We start from the raw sequence: 12,500 nt of genomic DNA on the forward strand, positions 1-12,500 counted from the left end.
CCAGTCGCTCCCTCTCTTCCCCCCAGTCGCTCTCTCTCTTCCCCCAGTCACTCTCTCTCTTCCCCCCAGTCGCTCTCTCTCTTCCCCCAGTCACTCTCTCTCTTCCCCCCAGTCGCTCTCTCTCTTCCCCCAGTCGCTCTCTCTCTTCCCCCAGTCGCTCTCTCTCTTCCCCCCAGTCGCTCCTCTCTTCCCCCAGTCGCTCTCTCTCTTCCCCCCAGTCACTCTCTCTCTTCCCCCCAGTCGCTCTCTCTCTTCCCCCCGTCCCTCTCTCTCTTCCCCCAGTCGCTCTCTCTCTTCCCCCCAGTCGCTCTCTCTCTTCCCCCAGTCGCTCTCTCTCTTCCCCCCAGTCGCTCTCTCTCTTCCCCCCAGTCGCTCTCTCTCTTCCCCCCAGTCGCTCTCTCTCTTCCCCCCCAGTCGCTCTCTCTCTTCCCCCCCAAGTCGCTCTCTCTCTTGCCCCCCCAGTCGCTCTCTCTCTTCCCCCCCCAGTCGCTCTCTCTCTTCCCCCCCAGTCGCTCTCTCTCTTCCCCCCCCAGTCACTCTCTCTCTTCCCCCCAGTCGCTCTCTCTCTTCCCCCCAGTTGCTCTCTCTCTTCCCCCCAGTCGCTCTCTCTCTTCCCCCCCCAGTCGCTCTCTCTCTTCCCCCCCAGTCACTCTCTCTCTTCCCCCCCAGTCGCTCTCTCTCTTCCCCCCAGTCGCTCTCTCTCTTCCCCCCCGTCGCTCTCTCTCGTCCCCCCCAGTTGCTCTCTCTCTCCCCCCCAGTCGCTCTCTCTCTTCCCCCCCCAGTCGCTCTCTCTCTTCGCCCCCCAGTCGCTCTCTCTCTTCCCCCCCAGTCGCTCTCTCTCTTTCCCCCAGTCGCTCTCTCTCTTCCCCCCAGTCGCTCTCTCTCTTCCCCCCAGTCGCTCTTTCTCTTCCCCCCAGTCGCTCTCTCTCTTCCCCCCCCAGTCGCTCTCTCTCTTCCCCCCCAGTCACTCTCTCTCTTCCCCCCCAGTCGCTCTCTCTCTTCCCCCCCAGTCGCCCTCTCTCTTCCCCCAGTCGCTCTCTCTCTTCCCCCCCAGTCGCTCTCTCTCCCCCTCAGTCGCTCTCTCTCTTCCCCCCCAGTCGCTCTCTCTCTTCCCCCCAGTCGCTCTCTCTCTTCCCCCCCAGTCGCTCTCTCTCTTCCCCCCCAGTCGCTCTCTCTCTTCCCCCCAGTCGCTCTCTCTCTTCCCCCCCCGTCGCTCTCTCTCTTCCCCCCCAGTCGCTCTCTCTCTTCCCCCCCAGTCACTCCCCCAGTCGCTCACTCTCTTCCCCCCAGTCGCTCTCTCTCTTCCCCCAGCCGCTCTCTCCCTTCCCCCCAGTCGCTCCCTCTCTTCCCCCCAGTCGCTCTCTCTCTTCCCCCCAGTCACTCTCTCTCTTCCCCCCAGTCGCTCTCTCTCTTCCCCCCAGTCACTCTCTCTCTTCCCCCCAGTCGCTCTCTCTCTTCCCCCAGTCACTCTCTCTCTTCCCCCCAGTCGCTCTCTCTCTTCCCCCAGTCCCTCTCTCTCTTCCCCCAGTCGCTCTCTCTCTTCCCCCCAGTCGCTCTCTCTCTTCCCCCAGTCGCTCTCTCTCTTCCCCCCAGTCGCTCTCTCTCTTCCCCCCAGTCGCTCTCTCTCTTCCCCCCAGTCGCTCTCTCTCTTCCCCCCCCAGTCGCTCTCTCTCTTCCCCCCAGTCGCTCTCTCTCTTGCCCCCCCAGTCGCTCTCTCTCTTCCCCCCCCAGTCGCTCTCTCTCTTCCCCCCAGTCGCTCTCTCTCTTCCCCCCCAGTCGCTCTCTCTCTTCCCCCCCCAGTCGCTCTCTCTCTTCCCCCCCAGTCGCTCTCTCTCTTCACCCCAGTTGCTCTCTCTCTTCCCCCCCAGTCGCTCTCTCTCTTCCCCCCCAGTCGCTCTCTCTCTTCCCCCCCCAGTCGTTCTCTCTCTTCCCCCTCCAGTCGCTCTCTCTCTTCCCCCCAGTCAATCTCTCTCTTCCACCCAGTCGCTCTCTCTCTTCCCCCCAGTCACTCTCTCTCTTCCCCCCCAGTCGCTCTCTCTCGTCCCCCCCAGTTGCTCTCTCTCTCCCCCCAGTCGCTCTCTCTCTTCCCCCCCCAGTCGCTCTCTCTCTTCGCCCCCCAGTCGCTCTCTCTCTTCCCCCCCAGTCGCTCTCTCTCTTCCCCCCCAGTCGCTCTCTCTCTTCCCCCCAGTCGCTCTCTCTCTTCCCCCCAGTCGCTCTCTCTCTTCCCCCCCAGTCGCTCTCTCTCTTCCCCCCAGTCGCTCTCTCTCTTGCCCCCCCAGTCGCTCTCTCTCTTCCCCCCCAGTCGCTCTCTCTCTTCCCCCCCAGTCGCTCTCTCTCTTCCCCCTAGTCGCTCTCTCTCTTCCCCCCCCAGTCGCTCTCTCTCTTCCCCCCCAGTCGCTCTCTCTCTTCCCCCACATCACTCCCTCTCTTCCCCCCCCAGTCGTGCTCTCTCTTCCCCCCCAGTCACTCTCTCTCTTCCCCCCCAGTCGCTCTCTCTCTTCCCCCCCCGTCGCTCTCTCTCTTCTCCCCCCCAGTCGCTCTCTCTCTTCCCCCCTGTCGCTCTCTCTCTTCCCCCCCAGTCGCTCTCTCTCTTCCCCCCCAGTCGCTCTCTCTCCCCCCCCCAGTCGCTCTCTCTCTTTCCCTGCCCCCCCCAGTCGCTCTCTCTCTCTCTTCCAACAACAACATGCCCTCGAAAAAGCCTCGGCACCGCCGGGCACTCCAGCTAGTATATAATATAATATCATGTCATGTAACATAATTTTTTAAAATCCATTTACTGATGTGGGCGTCGCTGGCACGGCCAGCATTTATTACCCATCCCTAGTTCCCCTTCCGCCTTCTTGAACCGCTGCAGTCCGTGTGGTGAAGGTACTCCCACAGTGCTGTTAGGTAGCGAGTTCCAGGATTTTGACCCAGCAACGATGAAGGATCGGCGATAAATTTCCAAGTCAGGATGGTGTGTGACTTGGAGGGGAACTTGCAGGTGGTGGTGTTCCCATGCGCCTGCTGCCCTTGTCCTTCTAGGTGGGAGAGTTGGGAGGTGCTGCTGAAGAAGCCTTGGCAAGTTGCTGCAGTGTATCTTGTAGATGGTAATAAATATAATTAATTAATATATAATATAACATAATATAATGTAATGGAGTTAGGATAGTTAGGATACAGATCAGCCATGGTCTCATTGAATGGCGGAACAGGAATCGAGCAGCTGAATGACCTACTCCTGTTCCTAATGTTCCTACGTAATGTAATTAAAAATATAATAAAATGTAACATTATCAGGAATGGTAGCATAGTGGTTATGTTACTGGACTAGTAATTCTAGTGGACTGGACTAATGATCCAGAAAAGTGTGTTCAAATCCCACCACGGCAGTTGGGGAATTTAAACTCAGTTAATTAAATAAATCTAGCTGGTGTCAGTAATGGTGACCATGAAACTACTAGATTGTTGTAAAAAACCCATCTGGTTCACTATTGTCCTTTATGGAAGGAAATCTGCTGTCCTTACCTGGTCTGGCCTAAATGTGACTCCAGACCCACAACAATGTGGTTGACTCTTAACTGCCCTCTGAGATGGTCCGAGCGAGCCACTCAGTCGTAGCAAGAGAAAACTGCTACGATGGACTGCAGCGGTTCAAGAAGACGGCTCACCACCACTTCTCAAGGGCAATTAGGGAATGGGCAATAAATGGCGGCCTTGCCAATGACTCCCACATCCCGTGAACGAAGGAATAGAAAAATATAATTAATGTAATATCTAATCTCATGCACCCTCAGCTTATAATGTGAAATAATAATATTCCAAAGCACGTATTCAAGTATTGTACCTGGAACCTGAAACAGCTATTAATGCTTAATAAAAAACAGAAAATGCTGGATATACTCAGCAGGTCAGGCAGCATCTGTCGAGAGAGAAACAGAGTTAACGTTTCAAGGACCCTTCGTCAGAACTGGAAAAGTTGGATACGTAACAAGTTTTTGGGGAGGGGAGGAAAGAACAAAAGGGAAGGTCTGTGATAGGGTGGAAGGCAGGAGAGATTAAGAGACACAAGGGATGATGGTGCAAGACAAAAGGAGATGGTAATGGGACAAGGTAAGAAACAAAAGATGACTCTAGATGAAGTGTAAATGGCAATGGCAGAATGCTTAATATGTGGGGGTTACAGGAGGGGAGCATATAACCTGCTGGTTCTAGTTATTAAGGCCATTGATTTACGGTTTTCACAGAACAATCAATTTTTAAAAATTAATTCAAGGGATGTGGGCGTCACTGGCAAGGCCAGCATTTATTGCCCCTCCCTAGTTGCCCTCGAGAAGGTGGTGGTGGTGCTCCCACAGTGCTGTTAGGGAGGGAGTGAAATGGTAGAATATGATGCTCAAGTAATTTATTACCATTAAGCAATGGGACCAATTATAAATGGATGGAATCATGGTCTCCAAAAGATAGATAAAATCCAGGATCCCAAGTAAATAAGGAAGGAGCTTGACTTATTCAATCACTGTAAACCAGTGGTTCTGCTGATGGTGAAAAGGTGAGTCTTGCTATTCAGCATTTTGCTAGTGTCAGCTACGGCTCAAGGGGTAGCACCCACGCCTCTGGGTCAAAAGGTTGTGTGTTCTAAGCCCCACTCCAAAGAGTTGAGCATGTAATCTAGGCAGACCCTCCCAGTGCAATACAGAGGGAGGGCTGCCGCTGTCGGAGGTGCCGTCTTTCAGATGAGACATTAAACCGATGGTCCCATCAGCCATCTTGGGTGGACGTAAAAGATCCCCATGGCACTATTTCGAATAAGAGCAGGGGGAATTCTCCCCAGTGTCCTGGCCAATAGCTATCCCTCAACCAACATCACTAAAAAACAGATTCTCTGGTCACTATCTCATCACTGTTTGTGGGAGCTTGTGTGCAAATTGGCTGTCATTTCCTACATTACAACAGTACACACTGCAGCCACGGTGCGCCAGTGGTGGAGGGAGTGAATGTTTAAGGTGGTGGATGGGGTGCCAATCAAGTTGGCTGCTTTGTCATAGGAATAGGAACATAGGAACAGGAGGAGGCCATTTAGCCCCTCGAGCCAATTCCGTCATTCAGTGAGATTATGGCTGATCTGCGACCTAACTCCATATACCCACCTTGTGCCCCATATCTCTTAATATGGGGCTTATTGTTCACAAAAAGCTATCAATCTCCAATTTAAAATTAACAATTGAGCTAGCATCAATTGCTGTTTGCGGAAGAGAGTTCCAAACTTCTGCCACCCTTTGTGTGTAGAAGTGTTTCCTAACTTCACTCCTGAAAGGTCTGGCTCTAATTTTTAGACACTGCCCCCTAGTCCTAGAATCCCCAACCAGCGGAAATAGTTTCTCCTCTATCTACCCTATCTGTTCCCTTTAATATCTTGAAAACTTCAATCAAATCATGCCTTAACTTTCTAACTACCAGGGCATACAACCCTAATTTGTGTAATATCTCCTCTTATCCCTTGGAATCGGGTATCATTCTGGTAAACCTACGCTCCACTCCCTCCAAGACCAATATATCCTTCCTAAGGTGTGGTGCCCAGAACTGCTCCCAGTACTCCAGGTGTGGTCTAACCAGGACTTTGCCGCAATAGATCTTCATCCAATTGTTTAAAACAAAAGAACTAGGGGTCACAGTCTCAGAATAAAAGGTCGGCCATTTAGGACTGAGATGAGGAGGAATTTCTTCACTCAGAGGGTTGTGAACCTTTGGAATTCTCTACCCCAGAGAGCTGTGGATACTCAGTCGTTGAGTATATTCAAGGCAGAGATCGATAGATTTTTGGATATTAAGGGAATCAAGGGATATGGGGATAGTGCAGGAAAGTGGAGTTAAGATAGGAAGATCAGCCATGATCTTATTGAATGGCAGAGCAGGCTTGAAGGGTCGTATGGCCGACTCCTGCTCCTATTTTTTATGTTCTTAAATTAAAACATTGATTATTAGGAGGCATTCCAACACTGCACATTCTTGGTTTATTATTGAATGTGTTTAACTCGGTTTTATTTTTTCAGGAAACTGAAATTTAGTGGAAAGAAATAAAGTCAGATCCAAATATGACCGCTAACATCATAAAGGATTTTCTGAAAATACCTGAAATATCTGATGAAGGGTCCCAGACCTGAAACGTTAACACTGTTTCGCTCTCCACGGATGCTGCCTGGCCTTCTGAGTATTTCCAGCATTTTCTGTTGTTATTCCTGAAAAATATTACTTTGTTCAACTATTCAACCAGAGCATCATCTTCACGTCACAAAGAACCAGAGAGTACATTGGATTCAAAGACCCCGAGTCCAAACTGAAGATAAATAATTCCACGCTGACCGATATATTCCTGATGACCTACATTCAGTGTAAGCTGAATGAAGCCATTAGTTGTACAAGGATGACCGAAGAGCAGACCGTCCTGCTGGGGGCGGATTAGGTTTGGGCCGTGCAGGACGCGACTTCTAAAAACCCCAAGGTGCAGATCGCGGCGCGGGTCATTCACATGGAGAGCAAAGAGGAGGAGGCGGCGGAGTAGAGGCTTCCGGTCACCGAGTCCAGGAAGCTAGCAAGGCAAGAGACCATCGACAAGTTCCACCCCGAGAAAATAATCGATTTCTGTTCATCCATCAGGAAGGACTGTTACGGGCTCTTCCTTTTCTTTGGGCACAAGGATGACCCGAAGAGCATCTGTGGAGTCCTCAGCAATGACTTCCACGCACACTTGGGAAATGGCCACGAGGTTGACAACACCTTCATGCTGGATAGTGGCCAAGAGCTTTGTCACTCCAGGAAGAATGTTGGAGCTGATCCTTCAGAAAGAAGGCGTGCCGGAGAACTTAAAACGTTCTTCAGTTTCATCATGATTATGAATCATCAAATCATAGAATAGTACAGCACAGAAGGAGGCCATTCTGCCCATCAAGTCTGTGCCGGCTCTTTCGAAGAGCAATCCAGTTAGTCCCACTCCCCCGCTCGTTCCCCATTTCCCTGCAACTTTTTCTCCTTCAAGTATTTATCCAATTCCCTTTTGAAGGCTACTATTGAATCTATATCCACCACCCTATCAGGCAGCGCATTCCAAATCCTAACCACTCGTTGCGACCCTTCAGCCATTGCAAACAGTTTCTTCTTCTTTACTCTATCTAAACCCTTCATGATTTTAAACACCTCTATCAAATTTCCTCTTAGCCGTCTCTGCTCTAAGAATTCTCACTGATAATCTGCTTTGGTTTCAGAGTTTGTAAATGCGCAAGTCATCAAACGACAACAAGTGCCAGGCAAGGGAGACCAGAAGTATCATTTCATAGGAGTTTAGAAGATGTTGTTGTAACCTACCTGGTGAAGAGGAGAAAGCCCATTGTGGGCAACACTCACGGACAGAGTCCTCGCTGAGAAAATCAATACTAAAATTGTTTTATGTTAGAAGCACAGTTAAAGGTAACATGGTAAATTGTATCCCTGTGCACAGATTTTCAGAGTATGAAATGGTCCAGTGGCAGGGCATGGTGGCCTCGTGGTTATCGTTCTGGATGAGCAATCTAAAGGTTGTGAGTTGAAATCCCACCGTGGCAAATTTGGATAATTGAAGTAATTAAGTCTGGAAATGTGAGGGCTGGCAGCAGATTGTCATAAAAACCCAATCGGTTCACAACTGTCCGTCAGGCAAGGGAACAGCAACAACTGGCATTTATAACGGAGAGGAGGAGGAATTTCTTCCCTCAGAGGGTCGTGAATCGTTGGAATTCTCTTCCCCAGAGAGCTGTGGAGGCGGAGTCATTGAATATATTTAAGGTGGAGAGGGACAACATTTTGAACGGTAAGGGAGTCAAGGGTTATGGGGAGGGGGAAGTGGAGTTGAGGCCAAGATCAGATCAGCCATGATCTTACTGAATAGTGGAGCAGGCTCGAGGGGCCGAATGGCCAACTCCTGCTCCTATTTCTTATGTTCTTATATAGCGCCTTTAATGCAATAAAATGTCCCAAGGTGCTTCAAAGGAGTGTTATCAAAAAATAACACATAATTTGACACCGAGCCATATAAGGAGATATTAGGGACAGGTGACCAAAAGCTTGGTCAAAGAGGCAGGTTTTGAGGAGCGTCTTAAAGGAGGAGAGAGAGGCGGAGAGGTTTAGGGAGGGAATTCCAGAGCTTGGGGCCCAGGCAGCAGAAGGCCGTCAATGGTGGAGCGATTAAAATTGGGGATGTTCAAGTGGCCAGAATAGGTGGAGTGCAGAGGTCTAGGGGGATTATAGGGCTGGAGGCGATTACAGTGATAAGGAGGGGGCGAGACCATGGAAGGATTTGAAAACAAGGTTGAGAATTTTAAAATCGAGGCGTTGCTCAACCGGGAGCCAATGTAGGTCAGCGAGCACAGGGGTGATGGGTGAATGGGACTTGGTGTGAGTGAGGACACAGGGCAGCAGAGTTTTGGATGACCTCAAGTTTACGGAGGGTAGAACTAGGGAGGCTGGCCAGGAAGTAGGAACCTGCCACACTTATCCTGGTCTGGCCTACACATGACTCCATTCCCAGATTACATGATTGACTCTTAATTCCTTCAGGGTAACTAGGGAATGGGCAGTAAATTCCGACCTTGCCAGTGACGTCCACATCCGGGGATCAGACTCTGACTTCGGACTCAGGCTGTTTTTACACTTTTAAATGACCATAATGGTGCCTTTATTGGAGACCTGGCACAGACCGGGGATTGGGGGCCTTTACTGGCTGAACGCATGGTGCCTTGCTTAAAACAAAAAGGAAGACTCCAATTGGATTTGTGGACCTTGCTTTGTGGAGTGCTGTCGTGTTTGGTGAGGTCACACCCAGTCCCGTTCACCCATCACCCCCTGTGCTCGCTGACCTACATCGGCTCCCGGTCCAGCAACGCCTCAATTTTAAAAGTTCTCATCCCTGTTTTCAAATCTCTCCATGGCCTCTCTTCCTTCCTCCCTATCCCTGTAACCTCCTGCAGCTCTACAACCCTCCGAGAACATAAGAACATTAGAAACAGGAGCAGGAGTAGGCCAATCGGCCCCTCGAGCCTGCTCCACCATTCAATAAGGTCATGGCTGATCCAATCTTGTCCTCAACACCACTTCCCCGCTCTCTCCCCATACCCCTGGACTCCCTTGTAGTTCAAATGTCTGTCAATCTCCGCCTTGAATATATTCACTGACTCCGCCTCCACAGCTCTCCGGGGTAGAGAATTCCAAAGATTCACGACCCTCTGAGAGAAGAAATTCCTCCTCATCTGTCTTAAATGGCCGACCCCTGATCCTGAAACTATGCCCCCTAGTTCTAGATACCTCCACGCGGGGAAACATCCTCTCAGCATCCACCCTGTCAAGCCCCCTCAGAATCTTATGTTTCAATAAGATCACCTCTCATTCTCCCAAACACCAATGAAATGCTGCCATCTAATGGTGGGAACCTTAAAACCAGACAGGGGCTTAAAATTTAATCCCTTCACTAAAATAGCAGAGGTGTGGCAAAGCCACTAAGAGACTCTCGCAGTGACTTGTACAATTGCCTTTAATCATGTTTATTACCTTTTAATGTTGGCTCTGGTTGAACAGAGCTAGATCGACAAAATCGCGATCTGACGCGATGACGTCATCACGTGGGTCATGTGACATCCCAACGGCGGGAAACGTGATGACGTCATGACGTCAGAGGTAGAGGGCGTTTCCAGCTAGTCCTCGTGTGGAGTGATAGTGAATAGACCTGTTTAGAGCTTCTCCTGCATTTTCTTGTTTTGTAAAGTTTTAGTACATTAAACTCAGTTTGTTAACTACTAGTGAGTTTATAGATTCTTTGCTAGGAGTGCAGAGACGCCGACAGAGGGAGGAATCCCAGACAACAGAGAAGCTGCTGGTGAGCCACCAGAGGGCAGTTAAGAGTCAACCACATTGCTGTGGGTCTGGAGTCACACGTAGGCCCAGATCGGGTAAGGACGGCAGATTTCCTTCCCTAAAGGACATTAGTGGTGCACTTTACAGCCTTTTGGACTCAACATCAAGTTCAACAATTTCAGATCATAACCTCGGCCCCTAACATATTTTCCCTTTTTTTTAATCCACACTTTCGTCTGTTTTTTTTTCTTCCCTCCCACACGGCAGCTGTCCGTCATTCTGCCGGCGCCATTCACACTTCATCTAGAGCCGTCCTTTGTTCCTTGAATATCTCTTAATGTCTCTCAATGTCTCTCTATCTCTCCGGCTTTCTATCCGATCACTGACCTTCCCTTTTGTTCTTTCATCCCCTTCCCCTTTTCCCAGCCCTCACTTGCTTTAAAATCTATCCCTCTTCCTGCATTTTTTCCAGTTCTGACGAAAGGTCATCGACCTGAAAGGTTAACTCTGTTTCTCTCTCCACAGATGCTGCCTGACCTGCTGAGTTTTTCCAGCATTTTCTGTTGTTATCTCCAAAAGTACTTCATTGGCTGTAAAGCACTTTGAGACATCCGGTGGTTGTGAAAGGCGCTATATAAATGCAAGTCTTTCTTTAATGACCACCATAGGTTTTTATTCCATATTTATTTAATTGAATTTAAACTCCCCAACTGCTATGGTGGGATTTAAACTCATGTCTCACTGGATCATTAAGTTACTGGCACTGGATTGCTAGTACCAGTAACATAACCACTATGCTACTGTTCCCACATCACACAGGCTGGCTTCAAGCCCAGGTTTCTTTGCAATTAGTCAACAATTTGCATGAACTCAAACGACTGGGTGGTCACTGATTAAAACAGGTTTGTTCAGTTCCTATTTATGTTTTACTACATTAAAGGCACTCAGTTTTCAGTTAGCTCAGTGTGGAGCCAGGAGAATCAGGAGTGCCTCCCCATTAATATTGCAGGCCACTGGAGGCCCACGCTCGCTCCCCCTTCCGTTTCCCCCGACCCCTCCCTCCCACCCCGCCCATTGCAGGCCGCAGCCAGTGAGGCAGCCGGCCCATAAGTGGAGCGAAGGAAAGCGGTGCTCCGCCTCTGGAGGTGCAACAGGAGGCCGCAATTACTACAATGAGGCCTGAGGCCTAGTTTCTTTCGGGCCTTGGGCCTCCTGGTGCTGGGAGTCCTCCGTGAGTTATGGGCCCAAAAACGGGCCATAAAGTGCTCCTACCCCCTTATTAGTTTAGTAGAGGTGTTAATCTATTTAACTTGTGAGAAGTCACACAACACCAGAACACAACTTCTCACATTTGTCCACCCCAGTCCAACACCTGCATCTCCACATCATGGCTTCTATTTAACTTGGTTAACAGCTCCGCTGATATAGCAGATGTTACGTCCATGTATAAGAAGACACAGACTGCGGAGAACGGTACAATAGGTGTTTACTCAACGTGGCTCAGACTGCAACTGATCTGTACAGATTACTACTCAGCGTTATATACAGGTGTGGTCACTGCCGGTACTACAGTATACATGAGCTATAAAAAGTAGTTCCCCCCTTAAAGGTACATACATTACAATTCCTCCCCTTTTAGATTAACAGTACCATAACACTCATTTAACAATTAAATATCAAACTAATTACAATTAACACTTTTAACATGCAACATTAGCTGAAAATAGTCTATTTATAAATTCAGTCTTTGGGGAGGCTTCCTGATCCTTTCTGGATAGCGCCTTTCCCGAGTGTCTTGCTCTTGGTGTGGAGGCGATTCTGGCCCCCTGTCGTCGGTTGGTTGATCAGCTTCCGATGCTACTGTTTCTGGGGTAGATGTGGCCTGTACTTCGGGTTCATCACCAGGTACGTATGGGCAAGGCATGGGGTTGACTTGTTCCTGTGACTCTAGGATCTGGTCAGCATGGCATCTCATGATGCTCTCCCCAACGTCCACTGTGTACATTAGTGGGCCCTGCCGTGTGCATATCGTTCCTGGCTGCCATTTTTCTGTTCGGTAGTCGCGGGCCGAGACTGGTTGCCCTACGTTGAAGCTCCTTGTTGGCTTCTCATGGATGTGCTGGAATTGCTTACTCTCAACATCTCATCGTACGTTTGGTCTGAGCAAATCCAGGCGAGATCTTAACCTACAGTTAAAGAACATCATGGCTGGGGCCTGGTTGGTGACTGCATGTGTCGCATTCCGGTAGGCGAACAGGAAATTGTCCACCTTGTGCTGCAGCGGAATGTTATCATTGTACATAGCACTTATTGCCTTCTTAAAGGTTTGTACGAACCTCTCAGCCAATCCATTTGTGGCTGGATGATACAGGGCGGATGTGTAATGCCTTACCCCATTCTTTTTCAAGAACCTCTGGAACTCTTCGGACACAAACTGTGGTCCGTTGTCGGAGCAAATCTGTTCTGGCAAGCCATTCCTGGCAAAAATGGTCCGTAGGACTGCAATAGTTTTCTCCGTGGTGGTGGAGGACATTTTGATCACCTCAGGCTATTTTGAGTGCGCATCCACGGCTATTAAAAACATTGAGTCCATGAATGGACCAGCAAAATCAATATGCACCCGTTGCCATGGAGATGAGGGC

At 49.7% G+C, this 12,500-nt stretch overlaps 1 pseudogene; it reads left to right on the top strand.

The window, feature by feature from the left end:
• The first annotated feature begins 6,074 nt into the window (after positions 1–6,074).
• On the top strand, positions 6,075–6,869 carry LOC147080623 (rab15 effector protein-like; annotated as a pseudogene).
• Positions 6,870–12,500: the final 5,631 nt, after the last annotated feature.

Source organism: Somniosus microcephalus, unplaced genomic scaffold, assembly GCF_052327205.1.
Source record: "Somniosus microcephalus isolate GS21.2 unplaced genomic scaffold, FLI_Smic_1.0 scaffold1377, whole genome shotgun sequence".
In the NCBI taxonomy this organism is placed as follows: Eukaryota; Metazoa; Chordata; class Chondrichthyes; order Squaliformes; family Somniosidae; genus Somniosus; species Somniosus microcephalus.